Below are 16939 nucleotides of genomic sequence, written 5' to 3'. Positions count from 1 at the left end.
GCTCCAGCAATGCTCTGGGGTGCCCTATCTCCCCAATGCTGCGTCAAGCCGTGCGTCTGTTTCAAGCAGGCGCAGGGTTTCAGTCACGCATCATTGTCCTAAAAGTGACTGATTGAAATCTTGTAGATTTCCCTCAGCCACTTTTAGGATGCGTTCCTGCGCAGGAACGCCCTCCCTTGCACCGGAACTCCCCCTGATGGCGCAGGGCTTTACAATGTGATGCATCTCCCGTATGCGTCACGTTGTTAATATACGCCGCACCATGGCGCCTCTTTTGTTCTACCGCTGCGTCACAAAAGTCACGCAACAATGGAGCAAAAGAGCCGCAAGGGGCTTCTAAATCTGCCCCTACAGACTCAAGTCCAGTCCTTCCTTTGTACACCTGGCAATAAGAAGAAATAGTGGTGGTGGATTGATAGTTTGAGTATTTTAATGACTGGTTAATGTAGCAGGAAACTTTTTAGTGTTGTCGTTGATCTGCAATCACGATGGAGTTTGTCTGTCACTTCGCGTGCTGCGGACTGCTGCCTGCCAGTCCTAGGCGAACCTTTTTAGTAGTTTGTTTAGTGAGTTACATAACTTTCCAAGTCGACGGTCCGCAAATCAAGCAATACTAATATCGTAGTAGACCACATGAGATAGGTCAATATATCCCGTGGAATAGTTGTCTTTTTGCTATTTCGCCAAAATATTTTGTTATTGTTCTTTTGAAATGTTTGATTTGGTTGACAACAATCATCCATGTTTTCGGGTCTTTCTTTTTTTCATGTTGTACATCAGCTCCCCCCAGGGGCAAGAGGACAGAGGAGGAGGCTGCTGTGGAACTGGATGCAGGCCAGGATCGGTCAGGCGAGGGCTCCTTTGCTGGCCCCAGTAAGTTTTCATTTTAATATAGAGTACCTATTTTTTCCTAGCGTTCCTCATTCGATTTTTTCTAAATCGTCTTTGATCTTCTTGTAGACTGTATCTAAATTCTTATCCTGCCTCTACTATGACTCCCTGTGGTATTACTAGATTATTCTTATTAGTCTGTCTGTGTAGCTAACTAAGATTGCACAGTTGGCAAAAGGTGTTAACCGAAACTCCCATTCTAGTCAGCAATAGCTCTATGCACTGAGTGCAGTCCTCTGGGATGGTCCATAATGTATTTTCAAGTCTTCTAAATGTTTATGCTTTGACAATTCCCCACAATAAAATGTGAATGACCACCAAGAAAGAATAAGATACTACTTTACTTTTGGTTTGGATAGGAGGACAATCCATACTACTACTGTTACAGGGACAAATCTGCACAAACAGAACTATGGACACTAAATAGTGCATTGCTTATCAATTATAATAGGCGCAGGTAGACTTTCCACATACCTCAGTGATATCAGACTTTGAAGAACCCCCAATCTCCTTACTGACTAGATAGTGTGGCAGAGTCATTTAGCTCCCGAATTCATCGATGATTGATCCCCAATGATTGTTATCCAACGCAGGACAAGAGTACGGAGTCAGAGTCCAGAAGTGTCAGAGGCACAGACTCATACTTGCAAATTGCAAAACCTTTTGCTCATTCACTCTTGACCAAAAACCACAGAGTCTATTTAAGTTTTAAAGCTTTATTAAAAGTAAAAATATTTATTAAAATCAAGCTTGTCATAAAACATAAACGGTTGACAAAAAATGGAAAAGTGCTTAGTGATGATTTCTTTCACACATTTATTGTGGCCGAGCCGAGCCCAGCCCTCATCTGGTTTGAACTTTAATTTTTCTTTTTGGTGCTGAATCGTTGGTCACTCCGTCCTAGTGATGATGATTTGTTCTTAGAAGTGAAGCTTCTGTCTGTTATGAGAAAAATGGTGCGTGTTAAAAAGCAAGCATTCATCAGTTGTGCCAAAAAGTGCAGCAAGACAACACCCTTCCCTGGAAAAAGGGACATTTTTACTTTAGAGTAGACAGTCACAAATTATTAGATTGGTTTCTGTATTCACATTTCTTCATTCCTAGACAAAATACTAGTGAGTGGTGTATGTCTATGACATCTAACATTCTTAAATGTACTTTGTAGGTGGAACATCTGTTGCTGGGCCCAGCGCAGCGGTGGAGGAGGAGACTTCAGGGGAGGAGGCAGTGCAAGTGCCGGACGAAACTGCTGTGCGGGTTGCCACGGTAGTGGCAGGCAGTGGCAAGCTCTTATATTCCTTACTTATTGAGATTGCAGACTGCATAGTGTGCTCCCCGTGAGAAAACATAAGGTTTGTCCAGATGAGAGACATGAAGAAGAATGATTGACATATAGTTTGAATGGATGGATGCCTGGATCATGGTACTATCTGACTCTTAGATAGCATATGTGTATCTAGAGAGAGTAGACGGTCACTGGATGAACTAAGTGTTACTTTGAAGAGCATGTAACACCGCACCTGAACGTCCGTCCCAGTGTAGGAAAGGCAAGGAAAAGAAGTTGTAATTTTGCCCGAATACTACCATGAATAGTAGCAGTAGTTTGTATTGCAAGCACAGCATATATCCGGCTATTACAATGGCCACTCACTACCTCTGTTAATAAGTTTAGTAGAACTCGGTCATTAATGTGTGGATGTATCACTGTTCACTCAATAAAAAGCAAAGCATCTAAAGTCATCCCATATGTAAGCAAATACATACCATATGCAGTGATAGATAATCAGATTATTTATCTTCTTCATTTTCCTTTTCTAGTATTCATTGGCACGCTAGGGTGAAAGTTAAATTAATTAAGCAGTAGCCCTTGTAACAGAGTATTCTCAGTTCCACCCATAATAGAAAAGTAAGAGCATCACCACCTGCATGTACTGGACTGGTACAGTAACGCAAGTCTGTCTCACTCATCATGGCAGGCGTCTTTTTCTCGGGTGCAAGTTGACTGCGCTGGAATTATGCCGGCTTGCATAAGTTATCGTACCAATTTTGCTAAACAAGAGCTAAGAAGAAGAATAAGACTGGTGTACTGTCATAGTCGACTCTAATGGAGTGAGTCCATAGTGCTCGTAGAATTGATTCCTTAAACTCCCACTAATGTTAGAGCAAGGATGAAGAAGTGGGAGGTTAGATAGATGCTGGCCACAATAGTTATGTACTGCGCTTGCAAGTTGCTAGTTCTACTGTGACACAACTTTCTGCTGAATCATTTTGTGTTAATCTTAAAGAACATTGGTTACAGACTATGTCTTTCTTTCTTCATATAGATGCTCCTTTCAAACTAACACGGAAGGAGCTGGCTAAAAGGGCCTGGCAACGGAGGCTGGAGGCCACTGTCGCCGAATATCGGCGGCTGGTGGCCCAGGAGGAGTAGGACACGCAGAGTACGTCAACAACATCCACGGCGACACCTGCATCCCCCTCCACGCTCCCTGGGTCAGCCAGTCAGCGCAGCAGGTCTCCAGCGGTACGGAGCCGGGGTACCGCAGCCACCCGCCACCGCCGAGCAGCAAAGAAATCAGCTGCCCCCCACAGCAGTTTCAAAAAAAGGATGCACCGCCTTTCCCTGAGGGTTTCCTACCTCGAGCAGGAGCTCCTCAACACCAAAACCCTGCTCGAGACCCTCCACAAGGAGCATGCCGACCTGGCCCGAAAAGTCAACAGCAGCCAGTAGTAGGAGGAGACTGTCCCTTGCCCCTTTTTTAAAGACTTCTGGGGGGGTGGAAATTGGGAGTTGGGTTTTCTACTTTTTTGGACTTAGTTTTCAGGGACATTTGTTGGGGTTCGAGAGGGGGGGTGGGTTGGGCTTCTTGCGGGAGATTATTTATGTTAGGGATATATAAATATACTTTAAACTTTATCTTAGCATACGTGTTTTTTACTACTTTTGAGGCTGGTGGGTGGGGGTTTAACAGTCCTGAAACTTAAGTGGCATCTTGATTCACGTTGTGTAAGTACTAATGGCCCAAATGTTTTCAAAACTAAGTGCCTCTCACAGAGTAAGTGAATTCAATAGTCCTAGGACCGTCAGTCTCTCGTCTCTCCTAATACTCCATTATACTACCTCCCCCCAAACGCTTATCTTACCTGTAATTTGTGTTTGGAAATAGGGCTAGGCACAGGGCTGGCTGCACGCGAAATGGCGATTAAGGTTGGCAATCCTGGGCGGATGAAATGTCATCATTGCGGTGGTACTTGTGGTGTTACACAGTGGCAGTTGCAGCATCTGAAAAAAAAAAGAAAATGAAACCTTTTTTGTCCTTACCGTAGCATTAGGACGGTACGATACAGAATATAGCAGGTGACAGTACACTAGAACAGTGCCACAATGTAGCCTAACAAGTGGTAAAGTATTGAAAGTATAACTAGTACTTGCGTTGAATTTCTTTGACATTGGCTACTACTACAATAAATAGTACTGAAGGTGAGGGACACAGCAACGTAATAATTTGCCACGTCTAGGAGGAGGATGTTCTTGATGACCAATCAAGTTGATGGCGCACATGAAAATCTGCTTTCATTTGCCAATAGTGACTCAGTGTCAAGCTGAGTAAGAATAGAATATATCCTCGGATTCCTTCACCAGCCTGTTGCTATGACCTTATCCTCCCCAGCAAGTGTGTGGAATTATTGCTGTCATTTAGTCACACATCAATCAAAACCACACAGCCCGGGGGAAGAGGGTTAGGGTTTAGAAAATGGATGGGAATGGGGGTTTTTGGGAAAGTTTTGTTGAGAGAAGAAAAAAAAAAGCACAGCATGGACAAACAATAATTGAAGATAAAGAAATCTTTGGGTACAAAGCTAACCATAAATCTTTTAAGTGACATAAAGGAAGTGCATGCACTACTGCATGCATGGTTACTGAAAAGTAAGTAGTACTTTTGACAACCGTGAATGAAAGAATTCAACAGTACAGGGCTGCAGTAATAATTATGCGTTTTCACTTGCCTATCTCTGCACTCAGAGAAACACTTTGTACATTAAATTAGGTTTGAAAAATAGCAGAAGTAAAACCTATACAATTGCTGTAGGGATGAATTTAGAAGCAGAGATCAAAGAAGACACCCTGTCCACTGCCTGCCTGGCGGATGCTGAATTGCGGCTCGCTAATGTGAAACCTGACTTCATCCTTTTCCCATTGCACAGGCTGAAACCGGCCTGTAATTATTGATGGAAAAACAGGAAGTGATATTAGAACACCACTGACAAATAAATATAAGGTATGTACGCTGTGTAGTGCAAAAAGTCACACTTTGAGTTTCCTAATAGACAGTGCGTACTCTGTCTGAGTCTCCTTTTGAAGGATAAATAAGTATGGGCGAATTAATTTAGCGGATCTTTCCCCTCAAGCTAGGTGTACTGTAAACTGTGTTTTAGAACAAAATTAGACCTTCCCAGCAGTGCTCCCAGACCCTTACTAAACCCAGTCGCAAAAATGTAGAAGACCCCCAATCAGATCTCAAAAAACGAGGCCTAGTAGAAAATGGTGACAAAACGTACTTTGAAAGTAAAGTAGGCCCAAATCCCCCCTTACCCACCGTGGATTGTATTCAAACCACTTGCAAGCAAGCAAAAGTATTCATACCCAGCATCACTCCAAGACTCGCAAACCCCCCCACAAACAGCCCCCTGCCCAAACACATGCAATACAATACTGCTAACCCTAACGAGCCCTAAGTTAAGAATAGTGGCAAACGCTTTCTTTAACTAGGCCAAATCCCCCCTTTCCCACCATGGATTTTCTTCAAACCACTTGCAACCAAAATTACACATTCCCACGAGTGCTCTAAGACCCCAGAACTCAGTTGCAAAAATCTAGAACACCCCGAAACACATGCAATCCTGCTGCTAGTGGTAACCCTAACGAGCCTTAAGTTAATGTGCCAAAACGCTTTTCAGCATGGATTTTCTCCAAACCACTTTCATCCGGTATTAGACCTTCCCAGCAATGCCCCAAGCCCTGCCAACCCACCCACAAAAAAGCAGAACACCCCCATACAGGCAAAAAGCAAAAATGGAAAATCTCATACTTAGAATATTTTCGGCCGTCTTTCAATTCTGTCCAAACGCGCTGTGCAGCTAGGCCCTAACTCTCCTTTTCCACCATGGATTTCCTTAAAAACAAATGCAATCCACATTAGACTGTGCCAGCAGTACTCCCAGACCCCCAAACCCACCCACAACAACCTAAAAGCCCGCCAAACAGCACCCCAAAGACAGGCAAGTGATCAAAAGCGCAAAATCTTTTTCTGCTCCGATTTTGTCTAAACCACTTTTATCCGTTATTAGACCTTCCCAGCAATGGCCCCAGAGCCGCCAACCCAGGCGGAAACAAGTAGAAGACCCCCAAACAGCCAAAAAGCAAAACTACAAAAATGGGGACTTAGTAATTTTCAGGCAAATTTCCAACATAACTCCACGCGCGCTCAGCAAGTTAGGCCCTAACTCCCCTTTGCCACCATGGATTTTCTTCAAACCACTTGCAATCAAAAGTATCCATACCCAGCGTTGCTCCAAGACCCCAAAACCCACCAACAAACACCAGGAAGCCCCCCAAACAGGCCCCCAAAAATGCTAAAGTGAGCGAAATGTCAGAAAATGCGAAAACGTTTTCCTCATGGATTTTCTCCAAACCACTTTTATCCGGTATTCGACCTTCCCAGCAATGGCCCCAGAGCCGCCAACCCAGGCGTAAACAAGTAGAAGATCCCCAAACAGCAAAAAAGCAAAACTACAAAAATGGGGACTTAGAAGTTTTCAGGCAAATTTCCAAAATCACTCCGCATGCGCTCTGCAGCTAGGCCCTAACTCCCCTTTGCCAGCATGGATTTGCTTCAAACCTCTTGCAATCAAAAGTATCCATACCCAGCAGTTCTCCCAGACCCCAAAACCCACCCCCAAATACCAGGAACCCCCCCAAACAGGCCCCCCGAAAACATGATAGTGAGCAAAAAGGCAAAAACTTTTTCAACTCTGATTTTCTCCAAACCACTTTTATCCGGTATTAGATCTTCTCAGCAATGCCCCAAGACACGCCAACCCACCCGCAAAAAAGCACAACACCCCCAAACAGGCAAAAAGCAAAAATGGAGAATCTCATACTTACAATATTTTTCGGCCTTCTTTCAATTCTGTCCAAACGCGGGGTGCAGCTAGGTCATAACTCCACTTTTCCACCATGGATGTCCTGGAAAACAAATGAAATCAACATTAGACTGCGCCAGCAGTGCTCCCAGACCCCAAAACCCACCCAATACCACCCGGAACCCCCCCAAACAGCACCTCAAAGACAAGCAAGTCAGCAAAAACGCAAAAAAAATTCGCCTCAGATTTTGTCCAAACCACTTTTATCCGGTATTAGACCTTCCCAGCAATGGCCCCAGACCCATCAACTCACCCGCAAAGAAGTAGAACACCCTCACAAGTGCAGAGTCTTTCTTCATAGGGTGTAATCCAGCCATCTGCTTTGAGGGAAATAGGAGTCTGGAAGAGGAGGATAGAGGAGCATGTTCTTGTGAACTTGTGAACCTGAGGAATGCATACTGCGGCACCTTCAAATCAATAAGCAAATAAGTGAAGACAGTTCTTCTGATGGGCTTGTTTTTGTGATTAGGTGATTAATGTTTTTTTATATAGATTTTGCAAAACAAAGAAAGACAGACACACAGGAATAACAGTGAATAAGGATGAAAAAGAAAGTTATTGATTCATTGGCTCATTTTCAGGGCTCGGTGTCAGGGAAGAAGAGTTCGTCCTCATACTCTGCGAATTCAGGCGGGAGTAGGTCACCTAACAGAGAAGAACTTCCCTCATCTAAGTTTGTGTCCTCCTCGTCTTCTTCCTGCGTGTATTCTCGTATTTTGTAATCTGGTGGTATGAGGTGCTGATTCATCTTGATCATTGTTAACCTCTCCACATTTTTGGGCGAGAGGCGGGTCCTTTTGCAAGTTACAATGCCACCAGCAGTACTGAAAACACGTTCAGAAGACACGCTTGCGAGTGGGCAAGCAAGTAATTTATAGCCAGGTTGGTGATCTCTGGCCACACATCTCTTTTTCCATGCCAATACGCCAATGGGTCATCAAGAACATAGACCTCTGTTGAGTCATTCAGATAGTCCTGCACCATCGACTCAAGGTTCTCCAGGGTTCCTCCACTTTGCTTACTTTTTCCTGGGACCTTTTGAGAAGCAAACCCAAGCTGAGTTAGCCAATCCTCTTCTTCACACAATGTTACTGTTGTGTCTGGTGCAGATGATCCGGTTGCTGGTGTCTTTAACGGCTGAGAGGGAAAATCACTCACTTCTGCCACAGATGCAGAAGTGGATTCTTTTGACTCCGGATGGCCTGCTGATGCTGATGTACTGCCTTTTCCTTCAATTTCCTGCCATTCTCTTTCAAACCGAGTGGCTGACAAAGCTAGCCAACGTTTGTACTTTGTAACTTCTGCGTCATCAAAAGGAAAGAATACTCTGCCTGCCAGTGACTTTTTGTACCGTGGATCCAGAATAGTAGCACAAATGTAATGCTGTTCTGTGTGGATCTTTTGAAGACGTTCATCGCAAAGTAGGCGCTCGAATAATTTCTCCGCCAAATCAAAAGCTTCTTGCTTTTTTTCATCTTTTTGAAACGTAGAAGACACCGCCTTCAGTTGGTGCTCTATTATGCGCAACAATGGGATAGCTTTTCCCAAATTACAGTCCTCCCTGCTGACTGCACGCGTGAAGACCTCAGAAGGACAAAGCATGTCGGTCAGGCTTTGAACTCGCTCCCATTGCTCCACGTGTATCCTCAGGTCCTTCATAGCTGCACCCTGTGTAAAGAAATACTGATCGACTACCGCACACTGCTCAAACAGACGCTCAAGCATGTAGAAGGTTGAGTTCCAACGTGTTGCCACCTCCTGGATGAGTGCTTTCACTGGCAGTTTACGTTCATGTAGCAGGCCCCTCAGATGCTTCCGGGCCTTAAAAGAATGGTTAAAATGTGTGCACATTCTTCGGCAGGTGGTCAGTAACTTGCACACTGGACTTTCTTCACTCAAGAATTTTTTAACAACCAGGTTTATACAGTGCGCCAAACACGGCACTCTGAAATAGTTACCCATATCCATGGCCTTAACTACATTGGCGCCATTATCCGTGGAAACATAACCAATCTTGCGTTTTATTGGGGACATGTTCATCAAAAATTGAGGGATGAGGAAGAGTAGTGTCCGTTTCTTTCCCCAGGGATTAGATGCGGTTAATCAGAAAAAAGTGGACACTTGTTACACCTTCTAACCTTCGGTTCAAAGGATGAAGAGTACCCTCAAAAACTCAATGCAATCGGAGGTGCGGTATATATGGTTCATCCGCCCCGCATTGAAGTTACAGCAGTTATCATCGGGTTATCTTCTGTGTGTAAACTGCCAGCCTCACCCGAGGCACCTCTGGGTTATTTGGTGCAGTGTCCAGAGATATGAGGGTTTCCCCACAGTGCAAAGAAAAAGTGACAAAAAAAGGTGATGTGCAAAAATAATTTAAAAAATGGAAGTAGCCCCAGGGATTTATTGAGGGGTATATTTCCACTGTTGGTTAAAATAGGACTATACTTTTTTGCAGACCGAGTTACTGGGTCTGTTGGTATTTATTGAGGAAGCGTCGACATGTTTCAGCTCCTTGGGCCCTAGGGGTCTATGGAGCTTTCGTCAGGACTTATACACACACAAAAAACATAAATGGTATACTCACACAATTTGTGCGGTATCTGTTTATCAATTTTTCATTATCTGTAAAGAAATTACATGTTATTATGCAAGTACATTTTAGTAGTCACAAAATGATTTCTTCGCTTTTGGGTTAACGTGGATAAACAATGTTTTATAGTAAAACAAGTTTATATACTGCTTTGCATTATAAGGGCAAAATTGCGAGGTAAGTGGGTTCAGTTTTGGCTAATAGCAAGGAGATAGGAAACCTCAGTAGGTATCATGAAAAGGTATGTTGGTCATACGTGCATATATTTAACAACATTAGTATATTTTTGAAACTGGTTGTTATGCGCAAAAGAAATGTATGGGGCGCATTAATAAACAAGAGATCAGACAATGAGCAAGATTGAGACGCCGGGATATATTAAGGTAAAAGCCTCCTTGTTATAGGCGATGACAGTGCGCTGTTCAATGCCGCATGCACAGCAGGGTCTAAGGTTTTCTTCGCCTGGGAAAATGCTGCATGTTACTTATTATGCGCGTTTAAACAGAAATGGGGTTGAAAGCGCGGTGCGGCGATTTACCTTAATTAAGTAGAAGTTGTGCCACTACGGGGGTTCGCTTGTTTTGAGGCCCAGAGCTGTAGACAAAGGACGGAATAGAATTTTAAAACAACGCTGCTTCAGAACGATCTTACCGGTATAGCGGGTGTTCTGTCCCAGGCGCCATTACCCGCGTGGAAGTAGTATCCCAACTTGTGCTGGCTCTGCCCCCGGATGTCTCTGTTCCGGTAGCTCAGTTTTAAAGGAGCCATGTTGCGGAAAGTGGAATATTTAAAGGGCCCTCAACAAATGGATGAAATGAGCGCCGTATTGTATACTGAATTGCTAGTATACTCGTGTCGCCTCAATGTTTAAACATAAGATTTTAGAACAGGGTGGGGGGAGGTGGGGTATGGGGCGGTTTGCCAGGTATACTCTTTTTTGGTTTTAGTATTAGAGTTTACAATGAAGCCCTCATGGTGTAAGCTGAAGTAGGCTTATAGAGATATCTGAATAATCTGCAGGTGGATTATTTTGCAAAATGGTGCCATGCTATATCATCGTTGAGACCATATTCACAAGTACGCAAACGGTCAACCCACCGTTGCTCTTTCTCATACAACACCTTCTCTGCATTATTTGACTTGTCGTACAGCATTTCGATTACTGTCTAATGCATATCATCACAGGAATGATTCATTTCTGTGAAGTGTGAACACATTTTGGTGGTGTTTTTCTTAAGCCTGATATTACTTTTGTGTTCACTGATTCTGGTTTTAATTTTACGACATGTCATCCCTATATACTGTTTTTTACAGGGGCAGCTCACCATATATATAACATGGGAGGAATTGCATGTGGTGTGTTGTTTTTGTGTCCATACAAAGTTCTCAGATAACTGTAGTGTTTTTTAGGCAGATGTTGTTTTGCAGGCTGCACAGCTCCCACATGGATAATGTCCTGTCACTGGCGTCATTGTGATATCTCTTGTTTCCATTGGTAGTTTTTGTTTTTGTGGGCGTGTATGTACCAAAGTATCCTTAAGATTCTTCGATCTGCGATTGGCGAACCTAGGTCTTGGCCAATTGAATTTGCCTGTATTTACAATGTGCCAGTTCTTATTTACCAATTTCTGTACAGCATATGTAGCCGGGTTGAAGGTCGTCACACAGGTTGTAAGGTCTGGTGTTGGCTCCTTCTGGTGAGTTTGTAGGAGGCACTCTCTAGGTTGGTTATCAGCTCTTTTCTTGCATTTCCTGATCGTTTTTTCTGTATAGTCTCTGTCTTTCAGTTTCAGGCTGAGTACCTCTGATTGATTTTTATAGTCCTCACTTTTACTGCAATTTCTTTTGAGCCTTAGAAATTGGCTGTACGGTAAGTTATCCCTAAGGGGTTTAGGGTGAAAACTTTTGTACGATAATAGGCTATTTTTAGCCGTTGGTTTTGTATAGGTCTTGGTTTGCAGTGTGTTTTTTTCAGTAAAGATGGTGAGGTCCAGGAAATCCAGTTGTTTATTGTTGCAAGTATAGGTGAAGTTGAGCCAAGGATCCAAGCTATTGAGCCACATGATAAAAGTAGGCAGGTCTTGTTTAATGTCCCAAATAAGAAAGATATCGTCTATATATCTCTTCCAGTATAAAATACTGGAAGAGAAAGGGTTTGTTTCATTTAGGACATGTTGGGATTCAAATTGGCTCACATATAATCCGGCCACCGAAGGCGCAAATGCGCTGCCCATGGAGGTTCCATGGACTTGCATGTACAGGTCACCATCGTATTCAAAGAAATTCTCTTTTAAAGCCATTTTGCAGCATTGAAGGATGAAGTGTCTGGGTGTATTGTAATGCCATTCCTCCATATACCGTACATCTTCCAGCATCTGTAGGGTTTCATCTTGTGGTAGACTGGTAAATAGTGACTCAACATCTAGTCCAACCAAAGTCATGGTGTTCTGGTCAAAAGGAGTATCCATAATCTGCACTAGAAGGTCCCTGGTATCTTTTATATAGGTTTCTGTTTTTTGTACCAGGGGTTTAAGAAACTCATCAGCAAATTTAGATAGGGGCTCTAAGACCGAACCTATCCCTGAGACGATAGGTCTTCCAGGGGGCGGTGACCTGTTTTTATGAGTTTTTGGGAGGGAATAAAAATATGGGATTTTCGGTTCTTTTTGTATAAGGAATTCTGCTTCCTTTTTTGAAATCCACATTTTTATCTCTGCCTCATACACCATGATGGAGATGGCGTTTTGTAGTCTTTCTGTAGGATCGGTGTCTATCTTCTCATAGAATCTAGTGTCCGACAAAAGGACTAGGCACTGTTGGTCATAATCAGATTTGTTAAGGATTACTGTGCCTCCGCCCTTTAGCCGTTTAGTCAAAGCAGTGAAATCTAGGATTTCCAGTGATATAAAGGAGGCCCGCTTAATGTACAAAAGAACCCAGTGGGAGGCGAAAAGGGAGTGGGACGATCTATATTGGTCTGACCTATCAGATTAAGTTTTGGGAAATTGTTAAGTGGGGCAGAAATCCTGACTCTCAAACCCCAGTTAACCATGTGTCCGCAGAAGCATGGGTTGATTTCTACTCTGGTCAGTTTATGGACCCTGACTTAGAAATCGACACAGTTCAAACCAGGCAGGTAATCACTCTCATTCCTAACCAAGAGTTAAATTTCACGCCACTGGAAACTGAGTCTGCGCTCCGCCTGGTCCTAAGGGGGAAGGCGCTAGGGATGGACTGCATCCCGGCCGATTTATTTAAGGTCAATCCCCAACTTTGGGTTCCCTACATAACCGTAATAGCGAATGCCATTGCCATGGGGGCCAGGATCCCTGTGTCCTGGAAGGGGGCGGAGATTCTCCCAATTTTTAAAAAAGGGGACCGTTCAGATCCGGGAAACTACCGCCCAATAAGTTTAATTGACTCACTACAAAAGGTCATTGAGAGGATGGTCCTTGCCAGAGTCCAGGGGTGGATGGAGTTTGAGGGCATCTTGTCCCCCTTACAGGCCGGCTTCAGATCAGGTACCAGCACCATCGACCAGGTCTTCAGATTTTGTCTGATTTACTGGAAGGTGGTGCTGTTGGGCGGCGGAACGATCTATGCCGCATTTATTGATCTGAAATCAGCCTTTGACCTCGTGCCAAGGGTCAAACTCTGGACCGTTCTTAGAGATCTGGGACTGCCATTAGAGTTACTGGACCTGATTGTTAGATTACATGAGGGTAACTTTGCCAGGGTGAGGTGGGGAGGCCAAGGGCAGGTGACGGATTGCTTCCCCGTAACTCGTGGCGTCCGTCAGGGTTGTGTCCTGGCACCCACGCTCTTTTTATTGTTCATTGACCAGGTGGTCAAGTTTTTTGCAAATACCCCTACTGATGCACCATCTTTGGGCGGGACCAAGTTCCCTATGCTCATCTTTGCTGATGACACCTTACTCCTCTCAAAGACTCGCAGCGGCTTGCAAACTGCACTGATCCGCTTTGAGGAGTTTTGCACCGTCAACGACCTAAAAATGAATGTAAGCAAAACTAAATTCATGGTCCTAACTAAGAGTCGTCCTATTAAGAGCTCAGTGAGCTTGAACGGTGTGGGCCTGGAACAAGTTGAGGTTATGACCTATCTAGGAGTAACCTTGGACTACCGCCTCCGCTGGAAACCACAGGTTGATGCACTACACCTAAAATTTGCTCGCCTTACGGGTTGTCTTCTACAGGAGCAAAAAAGGTCCTTAACTAAACGTATCAAACCCACACTTAAGATTTATGCCACTAAGGTAAGCTCCGCAATACTGTACGGGGGCAGACCTTTGGGGACACATGGACCTTTCAACTCTGGTGAAAGTTCAGAATAAATTTATGCGGAAACTAGTAGGACTTCCACAATCGGCTCCAACTAAACCATGTCTGGATATGGGCTGTAACCCAATTAATTAAATGGCTAGATACAGACTAGTAGCTATGTGGAGACGCATCTGGACCGCCCCAGACCTAAGCCTCTTTGCTAGGGAACTTGAGGAAGTAAGATCCATTTGGGGGTCTAGCAGTATACCCTGGTTGTGTGAAGTGAAATCGAACCTGGATGAGATGGGCCTTAATCAGTTGTGGGTTTCTCCAGTGTCTACTAGCTTTCCCTCAAAACAGGAATATAAAGCACTCTATTGGGCCTCTGTTCGCAAAGGGCTAGTTATTGCCTCAGATTCTGTTAGCTTAACAGGAAGGTTCTTGTGCCATAAACTGGACCCTCTCCTAGAGAATTACTGGGATGTCATAACTAAGCCATTAGACAAAAAGCTTTATCACCAGTTCCGAGTAGGTACTCTGCCCCTAAGATCTTTTACCAGGAACTGGTCCAACCGAGTGAGTGATTCCTGTCCTCGGTGCCCTGGACATAAGGAGAGTGTGGGTCATCTCCTATTTGTAAGTCCGGTTTATCATGCCCCAAGAAGCAAATGGATAGGGCCTATATGTCGCCATCTTAAAATCAGAGGGAGTGCAGAGGCTATATGGGCACTTCGTACAATACCTCTGAGGTGGTAGTTGTGGCCGTAGCCAAATTCCTGAGGTGGACATGGGTGATTAGATCAAGATACCTGCAGGCGGGGAGGCGTGGCTAGCAGCATGGCCAGCTGAGACGTGTCCCGGAGCTCCGGCCGGGCTGCCCACTGATCCGTCATTTAAACCCCACTCTGGAAGACTTACTTCACAGCAAGTGAAGCCTAGGAACATGCTCCATCGGGGGCATCCCTTCTGGCGTTGAACACAGCGTGGATCGCCTGCAAATCCGCCGACACCGGCACCGGATCGGGTGCACTCGCTCCAATCAAGATGGCGCCGCCGGCTTAGGAGGCGACAGCGGACAAGAGAACTAGCCCACGGAGTTCCAACCAGGTGCGGAGCAAGACCCGGCGGCAGCGCGGACAGACTGGATCCCGACCGGCGCCCCGGGGCGGACGAGTGTAGCCCGCCCAGCGCGAGGAATCCCGAGTCAGGCCCCGGCACCCTTTACCAAGATGGCAGCCGCCTGCTGCAGGAGCCGGTGAGCGGCGGCAGGGACTAAGGCGACCTTGCCCGCAAACGGGGGCGTTGTGCGCCCCCCCCCCCCAGGCGACAGGGACCAAGATCGTCGGGAGCGGCAGAGATCCCCGCACCCGCGAGGTGAACAGAGGCGGGAGCGGAGGAGAAGGTGAGCCCAGGGGGAGACGTCCCGGGGGTGAGGCCGACCGGACAAAGGATCTACAGGGGGAACCAGACATTCCCCACTTGGCGCGAGACTGTGGCATTGGCACTGAGTGGGGCGCGCCTCCTTCCCCCCCTCCCCCTCCCCCCTTGGCACCCGCTCCGCTTGGTGAGTGGCGCGACGACACCGTGTGGCCCCCAGGTGGCGGGCCCGACAGCAGGCGGCGGCAGCAGGAGGCAGGTAACGGCAGGCAGTGACTGCCAACATACACCGCACCTGGGGAGGCACGGCCCATTACCGAACCTCACTGTAGAAGAGACGGCGGGGGGGCCAGGCCTGGAGATACGCTCTGGTCCCCGAGAGCTGCTCCCTCCCCGTAGACTGGACGCTGAGCCCTGCGCTGGGGGTGGTGCAGTGAGGAAGCACCGTGACTGTGTAGAAGACAGGAGGAGAGACCCCCCGCGTACACCCCGCTGTGGTCCTACACAGGCAAGAGAATACGTCTTGGACACTCTGGTCGACACGGAGAGAGCGGCAACCTGTGACGCTTGGGTTCTGACCCAGACATAGCAACTTCTCGGCGGGCTTGGAGGGGGCAGAACGAGGTACCCCAGTGGGGACGTGGAGTGCACGAACCAGCAGCCACACGAGGCGCCCCCCCCCTGGGGGGCGACCCACGAACCGGCGGCGGCAACCCAAAATAAAAGGTCTCCACGTGCGGGGGACAGCCACTGGTGCTCATCCCCACCAAGCTGAAGGCACCAGCAGAGATCGCGCCGAGATCACAGCCGGATACGTGGCGAGGGCAGCCATGGGGAAACGGGATCCTATACCCAAGCCAACGAAGCAAGGCCCCATGGACAACTTTGCGACATCTAGGCCGAACACGGAACAAAAGATGGACACGCCGGGACCGCTCACAGAAACGGCAATGCTCCTGGTGGCCATCCAGGCATCAAGAAGTGATATCCAGGAATCGCGAGCGGCGTTGGAGGTAAAAATCGGAGAAGTGGGCTCAGAGATAACGCTGCTACGACAGGACTTTCGCAATTTAACTGAGAGGGTAACGCTGGCTGAGAGCAGAGTCACAGACAATGAGTCATCGATTACAGCGTTAAAAAAGGACATGGAAGAGTTACAGGCCTCCCATCGGCACCTACAATGGAAGGTGGATGATGCCGAAAATAGATCCCGCCGCAACAACCTCCGCTTCGTGGGCTTTAGGGAGGGACTTGAGGAGAGGGATGTGGCCTCCTTCCTCCACGCGTGGCTCAAGACTACTTTCCCTGCAGCTAAGTTCTCCGAATGTTTCATCATCGAGAGGGCCCACAGGGCGCTGCTGGCCAAACCGCTGGAGGGCGCAAGACCAAGACCGATCATCGCTAGATTCCTAAATTATGCTGACAGAGACTTAATCCTTAAGGAAGCCAGGAAGCTGGGGGAGATCCAATTCGAAAATACCACTATTATGATCTTTCCGGACTATAGCCAAGAAGTGTCAAAACAACGCCGCTCCTTCGACTCAGTGAAGATGAAATTACGTGCCTTGAAACTAGACTATATGCTTCTCTTCCC

This window comes from Lissotriton vulgaris, chromosome 10 (assembly GCF_964263255.1).
Source record: "Lissotriton vulgaris chromosome 10, aLisVul1.2, whole genome shotgun sequence".
Lineage (NCBI taxonomy): Eukaryota > Metazoa > Chordata > Amphibia > Caudata > Salamandridae > Lissotriton > Lissotriton vulgaris.
This window is presented reverse-complemented; position numbering follows the sequence as displayed.